The 20,353-nt window shown below is 42.1% G+C and overlaps 1 protein-coding gene across 6 annotated transcripts in view; it reads right to left on the reverse strand.

Moving 5' to 3' along the window:
- MPP7 (MAGUK p55 scaffold protein 7) overlaps nt 1-20,353 on the reverse strand; it is a 311,912-nt gene that overhangs the window by 284,094 nt on the left and 7,465 nt on the right. For 4 of the 6 annotated variants that reach the window (XM_045004398.1, XM_045004394.1, XM_045004396.1 and 1 more), the window contains exons 2-4: nt 19,759-19,827; nt 11,994-12,095; nt 7,971-8,178 (exon numbers count right to left, since the gene is read on the reverse strand). The exons of 1 other annotated variant lie outside the window; for it this stretch is intronic. The gene's annotated coding sequence lies outside the window, so the exon portion shown is untranslated. The remainder of the gene's footprint in view (nt 1-7,970; nt 8,179-11,993; nt 12,096-19,758; nt 19,828-20,353) is intronic. One more of the 6 variants, XM_045004395.1, reaches the window with a different exon arrangement.

Below are 20,353 nucleotides of genomic sequence, written 5' to 3' on the forward strand. Positions count from 1 at the left end.
GGGGTATTCTGTTTGTTTACCCTTGATGAAAACCCACCCCCTTGGTTCACTCTACTTCCCTGTAAGCCAATCGCCCTCCCCTCCCTGCTTTGATCACCGCTTGCAGAGGCAATAAAGTCATTGTTGTTTCAAATTCATGCATTCTTTATTACTTCATCACACATATGGAGGGGATAACTACCGAGGTAGTCCAGGAGGGGTGGGGGAAAGAGGGAAGCACCGGGTGGGATGGTGGAGGAGGGGAGGCGGGAAGGACAAGGCCACACTGTACTTCAAAAGTTACTGAATGCCAGCCTTTGTTGCTTGGGCAGTCCTTTGGGGTGGACTGTTTGGGTGCCCGGAGGGCCCCCCACCGCATTCTTGGGCATCTGGGTGAGGAGGCTATGGAACTTGAGGAGAAGGGCGGTTCGTTACACAGGGGCTGCAGCGGCGGTCTGTGCTCCCGCTGCCTTTCCTGCACCTCAATGATACGCTGGAGAATATAAGTTTGATTTTCTAGTAGCCTCAGCATTGCATCCTGCCTCCTCTCATCACGCTGATGCTACCTATCATCTTGATCCCACCACGTGTCCTCGTGTTCATTTAGTGCTTTCCTGCACTCTGACAGTGTCTGCCCCTCCATGCATTCTGCTGGGCTCTTTCAGTGTGGGAGGACTGCATGAGCTCAGAGAACATTTTATCGCGAGTCCGTTTTTTTCACCTTCTAATCTTCACTAGCCTCTGGGACGCAGATGATACAGGCAGCGTTGAAACATTTGCAGCTGTGGGAGGAAAAAAGGGAGAGTAGTATTTAAAAAGACACATTTTAGAGAACAATGGGTAGACTCTTTCACGGTGAACCAAGCTGTTAACATTACATGGTTTCAAACAGCAGTGCCCTCATTTCCCATACCAAGCACCCATTGGGTTGGCCTTTTAAAAGGAGGGGCTGCAGTTTTGGGGTTAACTGGCAGCACAAACCCAACTAACCCCCCCACCCCTCCCACACACACCCTATTATCTGGGATGATCACTTCACCCCTCTCCCACTGCGTGCCGCACAGCAGGGATGATTTCTGTTCAGCCGCAGGCAATCAGCGCAGCAGGAACGGCCACCTCTGAATGTCCCCTTAATAAAATTCCCCTATTTCAACCAGGTGACCATGAATGATATCACTCTCCTGAGGATAACAGAGAGAGATAAAGAACGGATGTTGCTTGAATGCCAGCAAACACCAGGACCATACTCTGCCATGCTTTCTTATGCAATCATTCCATACTACGTGCTACTGGCCTGGCATGGTAAAGTGTCCTACCATGGAAGATGGAAAAAAGCTGCCCTCCCCAGAAACCTTTTGCAAAGGTTTTGGGAGTACATCCAGGAGAGCTTCATTGATATATCCCAGTCTGATTTAGACTCCATCCCCACACACTAACAGACTTTTCCAGTAGCTGTATTGGCCGTGAATGCATCCCAAGTCTTCAGGGCAAATTAATCATTAAACATGTTTGCCTTTAAACCATGTACAATATTTACAAAGGTACACTCACCAGAGGTCCCTTCTCCGCCTTCAAGGTCCATGAGCCCGCCTTGGGTCGGTTGGGAGGGTACTGGGTCCAGGGTGATAAACAGTTCCTGGCTGTTGGGGAAAATGTTTTCTCCACTTGCATGCTGTGTTCTATCATCTTCCTCGTCCCCAAAATCCACATCCCTGTTGCGTGAGAATCCATTGACCGAGTCCACACATGGGGTGGGGTAGTTGTAGGGGCACTCCCTAGAATGGCAGGCAGCTCATCATAGAAGCAGCATGTCTGGGGCTCTGACCCAGAGCGGCCATTTGCCTCTCTGGTTCTTTGGTAGGCTTGCCTGAGCTCCTGAAGTTTCACACGGCACTGCTGCGGGTCCCTGTTATAGCCTCTGTCCTTCATGCCCTTGGAGATTTTTTCAAATGTTTTGGTATTTCGTCTTTTGGAACGGAGTTCTGATTAGCATGGATTCGTCTCCCCAAACAGCGATCAGATCCAGTACCTCCCATTGGGTCCACGCTGGAGCTCTTTTGCGATTCTGGGACTGCATGGTGACCTGTGCTGATCAGCTCGCCACGCTGGCCAAACAGGAAATGAAATTCAAAAGTTCCCGGGGCTTTTCCTGTCTATCTGGCCAGTGCATCAGAGTTGAGAGTGCTGTCCAGAGCGGTCACAATGGAGCACTCTGGGATAGCTCCCTGAGGCCAATACCATCGAATTGCGTCCACACTACCCCAAATTCGACCTAGCAAGGTCAATTTCAGCACTAATCCCCTCATTGGGGAGGAGTACCAAAATCGATTTTAAGAGTCCTTTAAGTCGACAAAAATGGCTTTGTCGTGTGGACGGGTGCAGGGTTAAATCGATCTAATTCTGCTAAATTCGACCTAAACTCATAGTGTAGACCAGGGCTAAGTTATGGTGATGGGGGCCCATGAGCATCTATATAAATATCGCCAAGGTGCTACATTATCTTATGCCAAGGTTTCCATCGAAACAACATTTAAATGTTACACAAATATTGCACTATAGGAATAAAATCTGTGCCTCAAATCTCCTTGTATAAAAAGGAAGGACCTGATTTACAATTGCCAAATCACAAGTTGTAGTTTCTTACTGATTGGGGGAGAGGAAAGGGGGGCTGGGCAGCGGGGTGGGAATGAATCATCTTAAAAACCATTGATGCTTGGCATCCCAATCTATTTTTTGAAAGTGAAACCTGAAACACCATGCATCCATATATAGTATATGTCACTTTATAGTTGACTAACAATGCATTTTAAAGTTTAGAGATCAAAAATAATCCTTAATTTTAAAAAGTAAAAGCTTTGCATATCTCCACAGATTTAGAATGCACTGAACATATTTGAAGACTGATAACTCAAGAGACAAGTGGATCTTCGTTTTAAGCAAATTAATGTCTGTTGACCGGAGAGACTCCCAACGCTTCCCAGCATCTCCACAAAAGGAAAGACGGTACATTTTATTTGAGCTTCGTTATTAGTCTTAACACTTTGTATCTACCAGCAGATGGACATTGCAACAAGGATTTGAAAGCTGTCATTTGAACTCCTTACCTCCAGGTCTTCAATTGTTTGTCTCTGCCTATGACATTACCTTACATACTTAACTTGCATTTCTTGGCCTACTTTTATTTAATGAAGCTGATCTCTTTTATGAGGAAGTGATCCCATCTTTAGCTAAGTTTCCTCACCACACAGAAAACTGATCTGTGGGATGTCAGTAATGGAAACTACAGAAAAACACTACATGGAGTATTTTATTTTCCATCTTTATGTATAGTTTTGTACTTTACTACACTATCCTATAGCAGAGAACAGAATATCTGCACGCTACCAGATATGTTATTCAGTGCATTCTGATACCTTTCACAAAAGTAAATAAGATGTAAAATGTATGCTTCTTGGGTGGAGAATCATTCTTCCTCGGTGTTACATTAAACAGCAAGTACACAGATGGGGTTCAAATAAGTGATCATGTCTCAGGTCAAAACCTAAATTAGCCTGGAGCAGAGGTAAAAAGAATAAAATTTCAGACATAAGTTTTAGAACTATGTTATTAAGATTTTAAGTGTTAGAAAGCCTGCAGATGCCCAGTTGTGGTTTTGCTTTTCAGAAATTCCTCAAGCACTGCAAAGTATACAAAAGTACATGAAAATCATTCAAGCAACCCTAATTCCACCTCTATATCCCCACCAAGAAAACAACCAAAAAGTCACAGTTTTACTCACAATGCACACAGAAAATCTAGGGGATTTTGCCCAGCCTAACCCCTTCTCTCCTTGTTCTTCAAGACTGCACCCACCTATAGCCCACATGGTTTCCAACCAGCCATTCTTCTTACCCTCCCCACTTCCAGGTATCGAAGTTACGCTGATTGATTTATAATTCACTTACTCCTCACTGTTCCCCTTTTTAAAGATAGGTACTAGGTTTGCGCTTCTCCAGTCATCTGGGACCTCACACGTCCTCCATGATTTCTCAAACATAACTGCTAACAGTTCCAGAAATGCTTCAGGTAGTTCCTTAAGTATCCTAGGATGAATTTTGTCAGGCCCTGAGGACTCGAACACATTTAATTTATCTGAATATTCTTTAAACTTCTTTCCTTATTTTGGCTTGTGTTCCTTCCCCCTCGCTAAATGTTAATTTTGTTAAGCATGCGATCACAATTTACCTTTTTTTGTGAAGACTGAAGCAAAATAGGCACTAAACACTTAAGCATTCTTGATGTCATTCATTATTAGCAATTCTTCCCTGGTGAGTACAGGACCTAACCTTTTCTTCATCTCTCTCTTGCTCCTAATATATTTCAAAAACCTCAAAGCCTTTGTTCAGTGTAACTCGTTTTGTGCCTTACCCTGATTTTGTCCCTAATCGCTTGTGCTACTCTTCTGTACTCCCTCTTTAGCAATTGTCCATGTTACCATTTTTTGTAGGAGACGTTTTTTGATTTTCAGGTCATTAAGGAGCTCCTGATGGAGCCATATTGGCCTCTTACTATTTTTCTTATCTTTCCTTCACATCGGGATAGTCTTAAACACGCTAGTATAAACTATCTCCTTGAGAAACTGCCAGCTGTTTGGAACTCCTTTTTTCCCTAGATTTTCTTCCCATGGGACCTTACCTACCATTTCTCTGAGTTTGTAAAAGTCGTCTTTTTTGAAGTCCATTGTCCTTATTTCAGTTCTCTCAGTCCTTCCCTTTCTTAGAACCATGAAACCTATCATTTTACGATCATTTTCGCCTAAATTGCCTTCCACCTTGAGATTCACTATCAATTCTTCCCTTTGGGTCATAATTAAGTCTAAAATGGCTATCCCCCTGGTTACTTCCTCCACTGTCCTTCCTGAACAAGCTGTAACAGCCTATACCAATGTTCCAGTCATGAGACTTATCCCATTACATCTCTATGACTCCAATTAAGTCATAATTTAGCTTATGTACAAATACTTCCAATTTTTCTAGTTATTCCTGTTACATTTGTGCATAGACACTGAAGATGCTGAGCTGTTCCCTCTTGCTGATTCTATGACTCTATTGTAACTTTCCATGTTCCTCCTCACCTTGTCACATCTACCCTTCTGTTAAGGTAGCCTATTTTGATGCTTTTCTGTAGGCTTTTTTCACCTTCACCCTTTAAATCTAGTTTAAAGCCCTCTTCACTAGGATGGCAAGTCTCAGCCCATAAATCTCTCCCAGCAACACCCTTCAGACCTATAGCTATGTGCCCCACCACAAAAATCTATGAAGGGCACTTTTATTTGTTAGGGTCTCTTGGAGAAATGAAGTTTCTCCATGACTCTATATTGGTCATACGCCGAGCCACAAAAGTATTTGTAAAGTTAACAAGAAAAAAAATTGGAACTCCATCTCTCTGAAAGTCCTTGTAAATAGTCCCAACAAATATTTCTCCCTGTGGTTGAAGATGTGACACATGAAAGTTCAAATGGATTGTTTTTGCTCAGCTACACGACTCCTTTCCCCCCCACCACCCATTAAACTGCTAACAGGGGCCTCCACGGTTCTTTAACATAGAGCTTGAGCTATAGAAGCAGCTGGGAACAAAGCCAGCATCATGTGACCACGCAAGTCTCTGGACCATAAGTGATTTGCAAACCTACTTTGGGAAGCACAGGCACAGATGCTTACTGATTTTTTTTTTTTTAAAGAAGTATTTTAGATTGGGTTGGAATGCCCCAAACTTCCTGACCTTTACACTGAAGAGTTAGTTTCATCTAGAAATTGCTTAAGTTACTTTCATTTTGAGAGCTTTTGGCACAGAATTGTGATTAGACCTCACTAAAATCAGATCTGAAAATATATTGCAGTTACTTACATTTTAGTTTTAACTTTTGTAAGATCTTGTTAAAGTGACTGACCAAAGGCCAACTTCAGATTTCAAAGGTGGCTGTCTGACTAAACTTTCAAAAAGTGTTACTTACGTTATTCATATGGTAAGTCACTCGGTTGAGGACTGATGATTTTCATTAAATTGTTAGTCAGCTTATTTTTTTCCCTCTTTATTCTAAAAATTTAGAAACTCAGGACTCACAAAGTACACTATTTGGTGATAGATGAATTGACAGCCCATCATGTATTGCTGTAATGCACTGACAGGCAAATGAGTACTCAAAGATATTAGTTGCTGAAGTCCTCTTTTCAGCATTTAACTGAAAGGTCCACACCAGAGAATGCTTCTATATCTCAGGGGACGTTTACACAAGGATAAAGCCCATGGCACAGCTGCAGCTGGCATGGGTCACCTGATTTGGGCTCATGAGGCTCAGGCTGAGAGACTAAAAATTCCTGTGTAGACATTCAGGCTCGAGCTGGAACCCAAGCTCCACCCTCACAGGGTCCCAGAGCTTGGGCTCCAGCCCAAGCACAAATGTCTACACAGCAATTTTTCAGCCCCACAAACACGATTCAGCTGACCTGGGCCAGCGGTGGGTTTTTTATCCCAGCGTAGACATACTGTCAAAGTTCTCAAGAGTGAGGGGCTGGATTTCTAAACGTGTATTTATAGAAACCTATGCTCTACAAGTGAGGTGCTACAGTGCAACGTAAACAACAAAGATGATACATTTATAAATTCTGGAGGTTATGGAGCACTCTTTGGTACTCTGTGGGGGCTCTTCTGTAACCATGGCACCTATATCATTTGTGGCACTTGCAATTCCAGATGACTGTGTATTTTTGAGGTTATATTCCTGCAGAGGTTCCAGTCATGAGACTGAAATTGGTTCCTTATTCACAAATATAAATATAACATATAGAGATGTACCTATCTCCTAGAACTGGAAGGGACCTTGAAAGATCATTGAGTCCAGCCCCCTGCCTTCACTAGCAGGACCAACTACTGATTTTTGCCCCAGATCCCTAAGTGACCCCTCAAGGATTGAACTCACAACCCTGGGTTTAGCAGGTAAATGCTCAAACACTGAGCTACCCCTCCCCTCAGTTCTTTATTCATAGTCCTCAATTCCTTATCCAAAGGCCAATTCTTTTTAAATCTTTTAAAAAATCTTTTTTTAAAAACGTAACCAAAATTAGTCAATTATATATAAAAGAGGTCGGCAACCTTTCAGAAGTGGTGTGCCGAGTCTTCATTTATTCACTCTAATTTAATGTTTCGCGTGCCAGTAATACATTTTAACGTTTTTAGAAGGTCTCTTTCTCTAAGTCTAGAATATATAATTAAACTATTATTGTATGTAAAGTAAATAAGGTTTTTAAAATGTTTAAGAAGCTTCATTTAAAATTAAATTAAAATGCAGAGCCCCCCAGACCAGTGGCCAGGACCCAGGCAGTGTGAGTGCCACTGAAAATCAGCTCATGTGCCGCCTTCGGCATACATGCCATAGGTTGCCTCCCCCTAATATATAACAACTTATATTAATAATTATTCACATAAAAAAGGTAGCCTTTGTCTGGCTTTACATGACAAAATACTTCTCAGAACACTCCAAATGACACATCCCAATAACCATTGGACTGTTCTGAAGTAGTTTGGACATGTCACCTCCTGATACAAAGCTTTATTCCTATGCCATATGCTGACATATGTTGCATCCCCAATTCACTTAATCTTGTAAGTGATGCTTGAAGAAAGAACATGGTTTTGACTGGCTGTGACAAAAATACTTCTTGGGTCACCCCAAGTGACAAGTCTGACTGTTATGAAGAGAGCATTCCAGGAACTGAAGCTTTGATACTGGGCTAAATGCTACCAGGTGTTTTACCTCTGTTTCTAGTTTGTATTCTTTGTAAGTAAACATAATATGCATGTAAAAGTAATTAAAAGCAACCAATATTCAACCAGTTTGTTGCAAATCCACCTATGTTTTCACAAATTACATGGATGGTTACAAATAAAGAAGGCTATAGGAACCCTGATTTGTTCTTAGATAAATTATGAACAGGAAAAATGGCTAAATTTACCTGCAGGGAAGCCAGGAAGCAGAGTATGCTTCAACTTCCATCTGGTGACTGGGCTTATAGCTACTGGGGGAAGGTTTGCCGCTTGTGCGTCAGGCTCCTTTCCTATACCATTGCTAAGCATCTCCTTTCATCTGTCAAGATGTTAGATGGCCATATCTCATAAGACCTAGCTTAATGAATCCTGCTGCTGACTGGTTTCTGATGGTTTCTAAAACAGAACACAGTGAGCATCACTAGAGGGCTCATCAACTAAAAACATTCTCCTCTGTTCTTATACACAACTGCACTGTGGCTTAATACTCCCCCCACCCCCACCCCCACACACACACCCTCAAGAACTTGGAGAACTCTTTGGCTGTGTCTGGAATATCTCCATTTCCTTTTTCATTTCCAGAAATTCCATCATAAAAACACCAACTCTCAGTTTGACCAAGTTAGTGGAAACAGACAAAATGGTTTCTAGTATTATATGGTACCCCAACAACTTTGTATCTGTAATGAGTGTCTTTGCTTTAATGAATTTGAAAGTGTATGCAAATAACTGATGTCCTGTCGAATTTGAAAGTGTATGCAAATAACTGATATCCTGTCAAGATAATCAACATCTGAAACATTTTAAACATTAATAATACTGTGACAGATGGCAATTTCCTGAAATATCCTGGATAAACCTTACTGAATTAAGTATACTACTTTTGGGGCCTATTGCATTAAAAATGTTGTTGTTTACATGTTATTGTAGGATTGTAGGTAACTTTTCTAGACTTATGTAAACCTTGCTAAAATGATGGTGTGACGGTGCCACCCATAAGGCTTTATAGAAATATGCTTATGCATGTATATACTGTATATAACATAACTAGAATGTGTTTTATGCTACATATGCCATGTAACATCTCTGTAAAGGTTATGATCTACTGAATCTATTAATCCTATTTGTATGCATGTATCATTTTTGTATTCAAAGTTATAAATATTGGCTGCATACTTGTTTGATTCTAAGTACGCTGTAGTGAAGCAGTTGGTCAGCTTCCTGAGAAAAGTTTCAAAGTAGCAGCCATGTTAGTCTGTATCTGCAAAAAAGAACAGGAGTACTTGTGGCACCTTAGAGACTAACAAATTTATTTACAGCCCACAAAAGCTTATGCTCAAATAAATTTGTTAATCTCTAAGGCTTTGGCTACACTTGCACTTCAAAGCGCTGCCGCGGCAGCGCTTTGAAGCGCTAAGTGTAGTCAAAGCGCCAGCGCTGGGAGAGAGCTCTCCCAGCGCTATCCGTACTCCACCTCCCTGTGGGGAGGAACATACAGCGCTGGGGCTTTGACCACACTGGCGCTTTGCAGCGCCGCAATTTGCAGCGCTGGAGAGGGTGTGTTTTCACACCCTGCTGCAGCGCTGCAAATTTGCAAGTGTAGCCAAGGCCTCAGGTGCCACAAGTACTCCTGTTCTTCTTCCTGAGAAAAGACTATTCTCAGTCAGCGTCCAATCAAGAAACACTTAAGCCAACAATGAGCTTGAAGATACCAATCCACATCTAGGCTTTCCTAGGAATGTGGCTTGGCTGGTAAGGAACTCAGTCATGCATGGACATGTGACTTGCCCAGGTGACTCCAAAACTCCATCTTGGAGCTGGACTTTGCATAGGAGAGAGGAGGGGGTCTCCACCCAGAAGAGAAAGTCTATTTAAGCCCATGAGAGACCCCTCCATTTTGTTTTCAGCTGGCTAAAGAGAGAGCCTCTCCACCCCCAAAGATACCTGCAAGAAACGAACAAAGGACAGTGACTGCAAGGGGTGCAAGTGATTGCTGGACCCAGACTAAAAGGAGATTAGTCTGTAAAAGGAAACATTCTGGAACGGGTGAGGATCTTATCTGTATTCAGTTTCTTACTGTATTAGACAGACTGGCGTGTTTTATTTTATTTTACTTGGTAATTCACTTTGCTCTGTCTGTTACTATTTGAAACCACTTAAATCCTACTTTTTGTATTTAATAAAAATCACTTTTTACTTATTAATTAACCCAGAGTATGTGTTAATACCTGGGTGGGCAAACAGCTGGGTGGGCAAACAGCTGTGCATCTCTCTCTATCAGTGTTATAGAGGGCAAACAAGTTATGAGTTTACCCTGCATAAGCTTTATACAGGGTAAAACAGATTTATTTGGGTTTAGACCCCATTGGGAGTTGGGCATCTGAGTGTTAAAGACAAGAACACTTCTGTTAGCTGCTTTCAGGTAAGCCTACAGCTGTCAGGGGACGTGATTCAGACCTGGGTATGGGTCTGCAGCAGACTAGCGAGTCTGGCTCAGTGCCTTGCCTGGTTTGAAGTCCTAAGCTGACAGGGCAGGAAAACGGGGGCAGAAGTGGTCTTGGCACATTAGGTGACAGCTCCGGGGGGGGGGGGGGGTGTGATCCAACCCATCACAATAGGAATTTAAAAAGAACTGTTTTGGACAATCTTTGTGAAGTGGGTTTCCTAGGAGCCCTTTTGAAGCGAGACCCTGGGGAGAAAACCTTGTTGTGTACTGATTACCTACTCCTAGAAACTCCAGATCGAAGACCCCTGAACTATATAAAGGACAGATTAAACTTTTCATTAGTGCGCTAGCTCTGAGATGAAGCTATTATGAACTTGCAACCACAGAAAAGATCCCTTTAGGTCTAATCACCCCCATGTTGGACTGGGGGTGATCTCTGATAAGCTTATTGGCATGCATGTAGGTTCTTTTTAGTTTTTAACATTTTCTTTCTGGGATTATTTTTTCTTTTACAATAAGAATAAATAAGCTTGCATAGAAAGAGGAGTGTTGTAGCTTAACTGTGGGCAAATTACACTGTTCTTAGTCTCTGAAGAGAAAGCAAGCAGATCTGTTTAGGCAATCTGTCTTTGGCTGGGACTAACACAGTGAAGGTAAGGAACTGTTCAGCCTCCAGATATCCTAGTAAGAAAGGAGACAAATTTGTGTCTCCACCCAAGAGAGGCAACACCATGTGAGTCAGAAGCCTGAGAGTGTGTGCCCTTGTTGGGCCACAGAAGGGAAATACAGGGGCAAGTTGACTTGAACTGTGACAGATACATGGAAAAGAACTACAGAGGGCAGATGAAGGGTTTTTCCTGGGGTAGGGATATTTTATTCTGGTTAATGAAAGGTATTTGAAGGCGGCCTGTTCAGCCTTCAACCAAAACACATTTTGTGTTCTTTCAACTTCCTTGCTGAAATGAGCACAAATCGGATGGAAATAGGAGAGGGTCAAATTGTATTTTTTTACTCTGATTAGACTAGGCTGCAAATGTAATGATTAAGATGCATGGTTCTTACTGAACGAAATTATGTTTACTCAATTGATGTAATCCACTGCATTTGTTCCTTTAACACTGAAATTGCAAAATAAAGCAGTTGATATTTATCATAACAGCATAATTAACTGAGTAATTGTTGCTGGCATGACCAGTAGTAACTATATTTAGGCATTCCTAAGGATTTGCATTCTAAGACCCTGTTCTGCACAGAAGAGAAATTTCTTCATGAACTCCTTCGTAGTTTGGTGCAGTCTGCCTCTGCATAAAGAAGCTTTTATGGTCCAGAATCCTGACAACCAACTACTACACCAAACGTGTAGGAGGAATCTTTTATAACGGTGTGCGCGCCAAAGGGTCGGTGAAAGGTTTTTTATAAATTCATACATTTTAATCAAACCTCCTGTGTAACACAGACAATAGAATTTCATTCATTTCCCCCTGTGCTGGGCCCAATAACCTGTTTAACTGAATCATATCTTACAGAATGGCACCTAGGCTTGCTCTGAAGAGATCGATAGATGGAGAAATCACTGTTTCCCATGGTAGTCTGTTCCAATGATTAATCACAGTCATTGTTAACAGTTAACTTTAAATTTGCACTTAATTTCTGATTTGATTTTTGTCTGGCTTCTGATACCAACCAGTGGTTCTTGTTATATCTTTTCCCACTAGATTAAAAATCCCATTAATACCCAATATTTGCTCCCTGTGAAGATACTTACAAGCTAAATCAAGTCATCTCTTCCTCTTTTTTATAAGATTCTTTTTCTGGGTTTGTATAGCTCCTACCATAACATGGTCCTGATCGAAGAAGCTCTTAAATGCTATGGTCATACAAATAATAAATAGGTTTAACAACACTGGTCTCTCACTGTAAGACAGTGGTTCTCAAACTTTTGTATTGGTGTCCCCTTTCACACAGCAAGCCTCTGAGTGCGACCCCCCTTATAAAATTAAAAACATGTTTTTATTTAACACTATTATAAATGCTGGATGAAAAGTGGGGTTTGGGATAGAGGCTGACAGCTTGTGACCCCCCATGTAATAACCTCACGACCCCTTGAGGGGTCCCAACCCCCAGTTTAAGAACTCTGGCTATAAGATTTCTCCAGTACGTGAAACATTTTTATAGCTTTTGCCAGCACCCTCTCCAATTTTTCAGCATCCTTTTTAAAATGCTGACATCGGAACTGGACATAGTATTCCAGTATTAATTTCATAATTATATACTGAAAGGTAAAAATCACCCCCAAACTCCTACTCTCCTGTTTAGACATCTGAGGATTGCAACAGTTCTTTTTGCCACAGCATCTCAGTCGAAGCTCATGTTGAGTTACTTGTCCAGTATCGGCATGTGTACACGGAAGCTGCTAGTGAACCTCCTAGCCTAGGCAGACAGACTCACACCTGATTTAAAATGTTTATTCCTAGCAGATGTGATCTAACAACCTCATTTACTAATGGGCTGGAAGATACTTCATACTCAAGTGATAAGCACATCATCCGGTATCTTTCCAAATACATAATAAAATATATATTTATTCATCACTTCTGCCTTTTTTTGCATCATTAATAATTTTTCCATCTTCACCTAATAATGGGCTTGTACCATTGCTAGAATTTCTTTTGTTGCTAACCATGATTAAAAAATGAAGTGAAATGCCAAAAATCTGAAATAGCATCTGTGACATTTCACTCCATATTCTTTATGAAAATTTGCTTATGATATGAATATGACATAACAGATATACTTTATGCAAAATGTGTCTTGTAAGATATCATTGAAAAGATTATAATTTATTGAATGTGATTATCTAATTTGTATGCACGTATCATTTCTGTATCTAAAGTTAGGAATATGGACTATAACAATTACAACTGGGTGTGTATTGGGAGGACACTCACCAGCCGACAGGCCATCAAATTTCATGAGCCATCAGGAAGGAACAAAACCACGAAGATACTAATCTCTCCCCCTCCTGGGAGGCATCCAGGGATGTAACTGTGACACTATTAAGTCAGGTGGTCTTGTCACCAGATACTAAACATTACCTGGAACTTCTTGTAAGTTTCCCACTGGAAGGGAAGGGGGACAAGTTTGGGAAACAAAGGACTCCTGTCTTATGTAAATCCTATTTAAGGGTGGGGAAGGAGGCAAATGGGACTCCTCCTCTCCACGGCCTGTCTGCCCAAGAAGAAAGACTGCTAAAGCCACCTAAAGGGAAGGGAGGGGGAAGGGGGGGATCCAGACTGAGATAGGGCTCCAGTCCGAAGATAAATATAACTGGAACTCTGAACCACGGAAACTTTGCAACCTGCCTAAAATAACATTTAGGGTAAGAAATTTCATTTTGTAACCTGTTTCTTAAGTATATTGAGCTTAGCTTGCATACTTTGGTTTATTTGCTCAGTAATCTGCTTTGTTCAGTCTTATCTCTTACATTCACTTAAAATTCACCTTTTGTAGCTAATAAACTTATTTCTTGTTTATCACATAACCCCATGTGTACAATTCATAATTGAAAGGGGAAAGGAGGTAAGAGGTTGTGCATACCTTCCTCCACATTGAGATAGGAGGCGAATTTCATAATATATCTTTGGGTCTGCACTCCAAGGGAGGTGGACACCTGAGTCCTGGGACAAGTCCTTTAAGCTGAGCCTTTCCAGAACTAATCTCAGTATCTGTTTCGTTCTGCAGTCTGGTGTGGCGCTGCCTGTGTGTGCGCTGGAGGAAGCTTAATAGCTTGGCTCAGCAAGACAAGTAAAAAGGGTGCCCAAGTTGGCATAATAGACAAGCTCAGTGGTATCTCAGAACATCAGGTGGCATCCAAAGAAGGGCAACTTGTCACAGCATCATTTAGAAGAGAATACTGCAGAAGAGCTAACAGTGATTAAAACAGAGACCATCTGTGCAACAACCCAAAGCAATTAAAAAAGAGCATGACAGACTTTAAAATTGTGTGTGTAGTTAAAATTACTTAGAAAAAATGTTAGGCTCTTTCTTCAATGAGAAGTGATTTAAGACAGTGTTCCTTTTTTGTGATATTGAGCCACCTCCAGGGCTGACAAATAGGGTAGAAGGGAGGACAATTGTATCAGGGCACCAAGCTCAGAGAGCTCTCAAAAAGTCTGTGTGAATGAAGTACTGGTATCTCCAGAAATAAATTTGACTGATGAATACAAGCAAAGAGACGATGAATGCAAGACTGAAGTACAAGCTAAATATAAGCAAAAAGAAAACTGTCTGTTTGTGATAATGCAGTAAAGAAGCTAAAAAGATACGTTTCTGTATGATTTATTTTAATATTTTCAACTTATAATGGTGCTTTTCTTGCCTTTTTCTTAGCAAATGAATGAATATAATTGAAACTGACCAATCTTCCAGACCACTTTGCAAGAGTTGCTAGGCCATTAACTCTTGACTGACCCTAGCTGCACAGTGACAGTTATCCACACATTTGAGCACACTAAAAGATCTTTCTACACTGGCCACGGAGCCTGGTATGCAGCAAAATAGGTGAAGTGCAACGATCAGGTTGGGGCAGAGGTTTCAAAGAGATTTCATGCAGTTTATTTTGTTAGTGAAATGGCAACAGTATTTTTGAGCCAATGTCTTCTTTGCAAACACGACTGCAAAACACCAATTCTTCTTTTATATCACCAGAGATATTGCAATAAAGATTCAGAATGCTGAAAGGCATTGAAGGCAACTTCAACCTTTTCAAGGAAGATCCATCGAAATTCAAGTTTTTGACAGATATATTATGAGTGCAGCAAACTGTTTTTTGAGGCCACCTACAACAGAGACTATGATGTAAAAGAAAACACTGTTCCAGACAAGTGTCCTTTACAGGCTTGTCTTGATTACCTGCACCATCACTTTTATTTTTGGATGGTCGTATTGCCCCTGGAGAATCAATACCAAAGTTTTGCTGCAACATGAACACATTCATCATAAATTTCATTCCATTTCTCTCACAATTGTGCCAGTTCAGTGAGAAGTCCTCAATGCTGTCTCTTTCAACATCAAGCATAGCATCTCCATGCTGAAGGACCAAATTCCATTCATTGATGGGGATTAGAATTTTCAGCCAAACTGAGGAAAGTAAAACATCAAAATTTAACTATATGTGTATTACCAGTCCAGCAATATCACTTCTGGTTTTGGCAGTCAGGCTTAATTCAGACAACTCATTCAATGCCATTTGTAAGCCTTTCAGGTTCTTGGCAGAAGAACATGTACATAATCAATACACCCAGCCGACTACATAACTGACATTAAATGGAATGAATCAAGATTTTCCCATTGCTGTCAGACATGTGCTGAAAATACTGTACAATGGCTGAAGGTATCCAAAGAATGTAATACAATCAATTGATGATTCAGCTGAATCAGCACAAACCAAGTTCAAAGTATTCAATCCATGCGGAGAAAAACGTGCCCGAGGATTCTGTTGAAGCATTGCCTGGCCTCCAGAGGCCTGCTGTGCCATATTGGCACGGTACCATCATAAACTTGACTACAACAGTTCGAAATCTAATCCATGTTCATCTATGGTGTTGTGAATCATTTCTGCTATTTCCTCAGCAGTCTTCTTGGTAAAGTCTCTGAAGCACAAAAAAGTATTCCTAAATCACAAAGTTATCAGTAGGTATTTGATAAACGTATCTGATCAATAGTGTTTGTTCCTTGCGTGAGCTGTCTGGATGCATCAGAAATTATTGAGAAGTAGTTGGCCTCTTCAGCTTCACCTCAGACTGTTTTCACATCTTTCTCTGTGCATTCCTGAATAAATTAATTTTGGCTCAGGTGATAAGTAGCGCATTTGAACTCTCTGATGTTGCGCCTGTGCCTTTTTCACATCAGCAGCATGATTACCCAAAATCCAATCATACTTGGCTAACAACTCAGTAACATCCAAGAAATTGCCATTGGATTTATCACCCAGCTTGCGACTCAAGCAACAGAAAACTAATCCTTATTCTTCAAGAAATAAAACATCTAAAATGTGTTTCAGAGTTTCCTTCCACTTTTCTTTTTCATTTGCAAAATTTGTCTTCAGTAATGAGTGGATGGTTTTATCATCTTTTAATCTTCTTCTTGCATTCATCTATTTCACATAGCATATTATGTGTGCATTGCTTTTTCCATGGTCGGGTTTTGTTTACACAGCTGTGCATGGTAGACAGATGAAGCTTCCCCTCAGGGAGGCTAGCTCCCTGTCCTGCCTCTTCCACCTGCAGCCCTGCCCACATTCCACCTCTGTCTGGACCCAGACCCCGCCACCCCTTGCCATGTCCCTCCCCTCCTCCACCCTGCTCACAAGGGTGGGGGGGGTGAGGATGGATGCGACGAGCAATGGGGTCTCGCGGGAGAGGACGGTGAAGGAGAGGAGCGATAGAGTGGAGGACAGGAGTGAGAAGGGACTCACCAGGCAGTGGCGGGGGCCTCAGGGAAGGGACGGAGCAAGAAGGGGAAAGAGACGGAGCGCAGGCAGGGTCACCATGGCCCAGGCATCCAGTGGCAGGTTGGTGGTGGCTGCACCAGGGGAGGCTTATCCTCCCTGGTCTATTACACCCGCCACCCATGCAGCTGTGATCCACAGTCCATCCAGTTAGCGGGACTAAGGTAGGAAGAAAACCTTGAGTTGCTGCATCCTGGGGAAAAGTCAACATGGAATGCAACAAACAGCATGCTACATCACTGCTATCCCGTTCAATTTTTTCTCCATTTCAAAAACTATAGGAAAGCAGCACACAGGGAAACTGCTTTCCTTAGGTATCGCTTTCTGGGTGGATTTTTCTCTTGCAGTTATGAAGCACAAATCTGTTTATGTCACCCTGTTTTACAGGCCCTGCATGTGAAAGAAGGTTCTTAACAGAAAAATGAGGTGATTCATGTTCATCCTCCTTATCCTCTAAATATTCTTCCTCCTTTCACAGATACAGATCTCAAAGAATTACCATCATCTTTCTCTCCTTCGCCATGCCCTGGTTTCCATCCAAAATATTCTAGAGTTCTTTTCCTTGCTTCTTGTTCTGCAGTTTCTCTACTTCCCCCCCGCTTTTTTTTTTCCTGAGCCTGACTTGTATACACTCTTCATAGTTGATGGTCTGAGGGTAAGCAAAATCCAGCGCCGTGTTACCAGCATCAAGGAAATTTGCCCAGATCTAGGCACCAGTCAAACAGGGGTTCCCAATCACAGCTGCTGCAGGGAACAGGACAGTGTGCTCTGTCCTCTCCTGCCCCTCCTCCTCCCCTATTTTAGCAGGATGGGAGTGAGGGGGAAGAGACACACAGCTCAGGGGATATCCACTCCACCCTGTGGGCAGGGACAGCTCCTCTGCTCCCTCTCCTCTCCCTCCCTGCAGCATGTGGTGCCTGGGAAGAGGAAAGGGAAGAGGAGGGAGGAGCACTTCAGGCTGCCACCCTGAGCCTGAGAGGGGGAGAGTGGGCTGGAGACCCTCCTGAGGCTCCAACCTCTGCCTCTGGGGGTGTGAAGAATCCCAGGAGCAGAGGTGAGGCTGGATGGGAAGAACTGACAGGGGGCTGAATTGATGGGAATAGACTGATCTATTAGGGGAAAAGGGGAATTGTCAGATCTAGTTATGCATTTTTCGTAACCTGATGGAACTGATAATTAAACACAGCTTACATTAGCTTCTTACAACTGAGTCCATATTTCAAAAAATACAGTTTTAATGAAAGTTTCTGTCGTAGATAACTATATTATTGAACCCATCTGCAGTAAAGCGTACCCTAGGGTGAAACAGGATGGAGTGGGGTCCCAGCAAACACGATGTACCAGAGCCCTAAATTTGTCTTGACAGGCCTGGCCAACTCTATTTTGCCACTAAGTCAGTATACAACATAAAGACAAAGTGATGAAAAGAGCAATGTTTTATTATCTGCGTGTCTGCAGTTTAATACTATTTTATAAATTGCTGTTTCTCATTTGTGCATGTGAAAGCTGCAGAATATTTATAATCTGCTGTATTTAGTATATAACTAGCGAAGTGTTAAGTCTGTTTTCTTTTAGGTATTATTCATGATATACAACAGGGGTGGTCAAACTTATGACCCTCTGAGCCGCATACGACAATCTTCAGAAGTTCGAGAGTTGGGACGTGCCTGCCGGGGCTCAGGACTTCAGCCCGTTCCTGCTGAAGGCTCAAGCCTTGGCAGGCACACCCCATGGAGCTGAAGCCCTGTGACTCTCCACCACACTGGGCAGAAGCCAGAGATTGCAGAATTTGTGTGTGGGGAGGGAGTGGGGGAGATCACATGCTTCCCCCGATTTTTGCCAGGGTTTGCTGGGCCCACCTGGTCACATGGTGCTGCCGGGCTCCCTCCCTACACGGCAGCTGCTGGAACCAGAAAGCTGGGAACTACAGTTGGCTGTGGGGAGAGGCAATGGCAAACAGCTGGGAACTGCAAGGAAAACCGCTGCTTTTGCTGGTGCCTCTCCCCACGGGCCAAAACAGCAGCCCCTCCCTGTAACTTCCAGGTGTTTTCCACTGCCTCTCCATGTAAAGCTAAGAGCTAGGAGCTGCAAGGGGCCACTGCCGGTAAGTTTTGGGGGGTAAAGGGGGCAGGGCAGGGGGAATCATGACTCAGGCTGTTGGGGGTTGGGGGGGGACCTTTAACTTGTGCCCCCCCAGCAGGCAACACTTATCTCTGGCAGAAGTCCCTAGCCTCACCACACTGCGGCAGGGCAGAAAACCCAAATTCCCCCCCTACTGTCTGGTAGGCAGAGAATGGGCAGGGAGGATGTGGAGAGTCCGTGAGCCACAATTTAACTGTAAAAGAGCTGCATGTGGCTCACGAGCCATGGTTTGGCCACCTGTGGACTATATAATAACGATGTGTGAATAATATAACTTATTAAACAATAGTTCTGTGTGTTTGAGATCCACATGGAACTCCATTCCATTTGGAATGATTCCAGTTTTAGAAGCGGAGATCAGTACAGAAAACGGTTTATTATGAATGCAGGAAAACTTCTGTAATCTCTTTAGGTAAAACTGAATTGACACACTGGCAAATCTGAAGACAAATAGTTCTAAAATAATTCTGTAGGGACAGGAACTGTAATGAATATTTTCATACTACAGTTTTTAGTATTAGCATAATGATGGCAGACTGCAATATGATATATTGCAGATGTTGATGTAGTTGATATTTCCTTTTTTGAGGAACTTTGTACCATAAAAATGGGAGTGTCCCCCACTGCAACATGTTCTATCATGACCATTGCAAGTTTAACAAGTCAGGGACTGCATCCTAACTCATGAGATAAAGTACCTGTGATACTTTAAACAAATGTTTAAGACAATTAAAACAGTTGACAATACTAATCCATAATGTTATGTTTAGAGCCTTACAGTAGATTAATAAAGAAACTTGAATCCAATCCTGTGTTATCAGAAAGCAATGGTTCAGGAAGTAGTTATCAACTAATCAATTTATCTGGAAGATTAACTTACTCTCAGCATTCAACATGGATTGACGATACCACCAAAGGGGGAACATGCAGAAGAGTCAATCTTCTGAGCCTGAAATAAACAGAGAAAAGCCCAATACTATTGTGACATCTGTCCTAACCTGAGAGTTGATAGTACTCGCTAAACATTTTTTTCCCTTTTCATACCAATAAAGAACCTACAAAGCTCTATTTTATGCTATTTAAACCATGTTTTTTTAAGCACCGAGAAATAAAAGGATGGCTTTCCCCTTGTCAAAGAAGTATGAAAACTTAGGGAAACTCTTGTTTGCTGGAGAGACTCTTTAAATTGCCTAGATTTTAAATGTATCTAAAAACCACCCAGTCCCAATTTTGTCCCATAAGACTCTAAATGTCATCACTCTGGTTAAATGCAGAACTACACATCAGCTAACTGAATACCGAATTGAGGTCCAGCGGCTTCTCAGTGAAATCACTCAAGACAGGCATATAGTCAAAACATTCACAAGATTTCATATGCTTGCTTTTAACACTAGCACACATAGTAAGATATAAATCTTGATTGGAAACGTCTCATGTGAAAGGCTTCCTCCACTGGGAAAGATAAATCCTCTAGG

The sequence above is a fragment of the Mauremys mutica genome, chromosome 2 (assembly GCF_020497125.1).
Source record: "Mauremys mutica isolate MM-2020 ecotype Southern chromosome 2, ASM2049712v1, whole genome shotgun sequence".
Taxonomy (NCBI): domain Eukaryota; kingdom Metazoa; phylum Chordata; order Testudines; family Geoemydidae; genus Mauremys; species Mauremys mutica.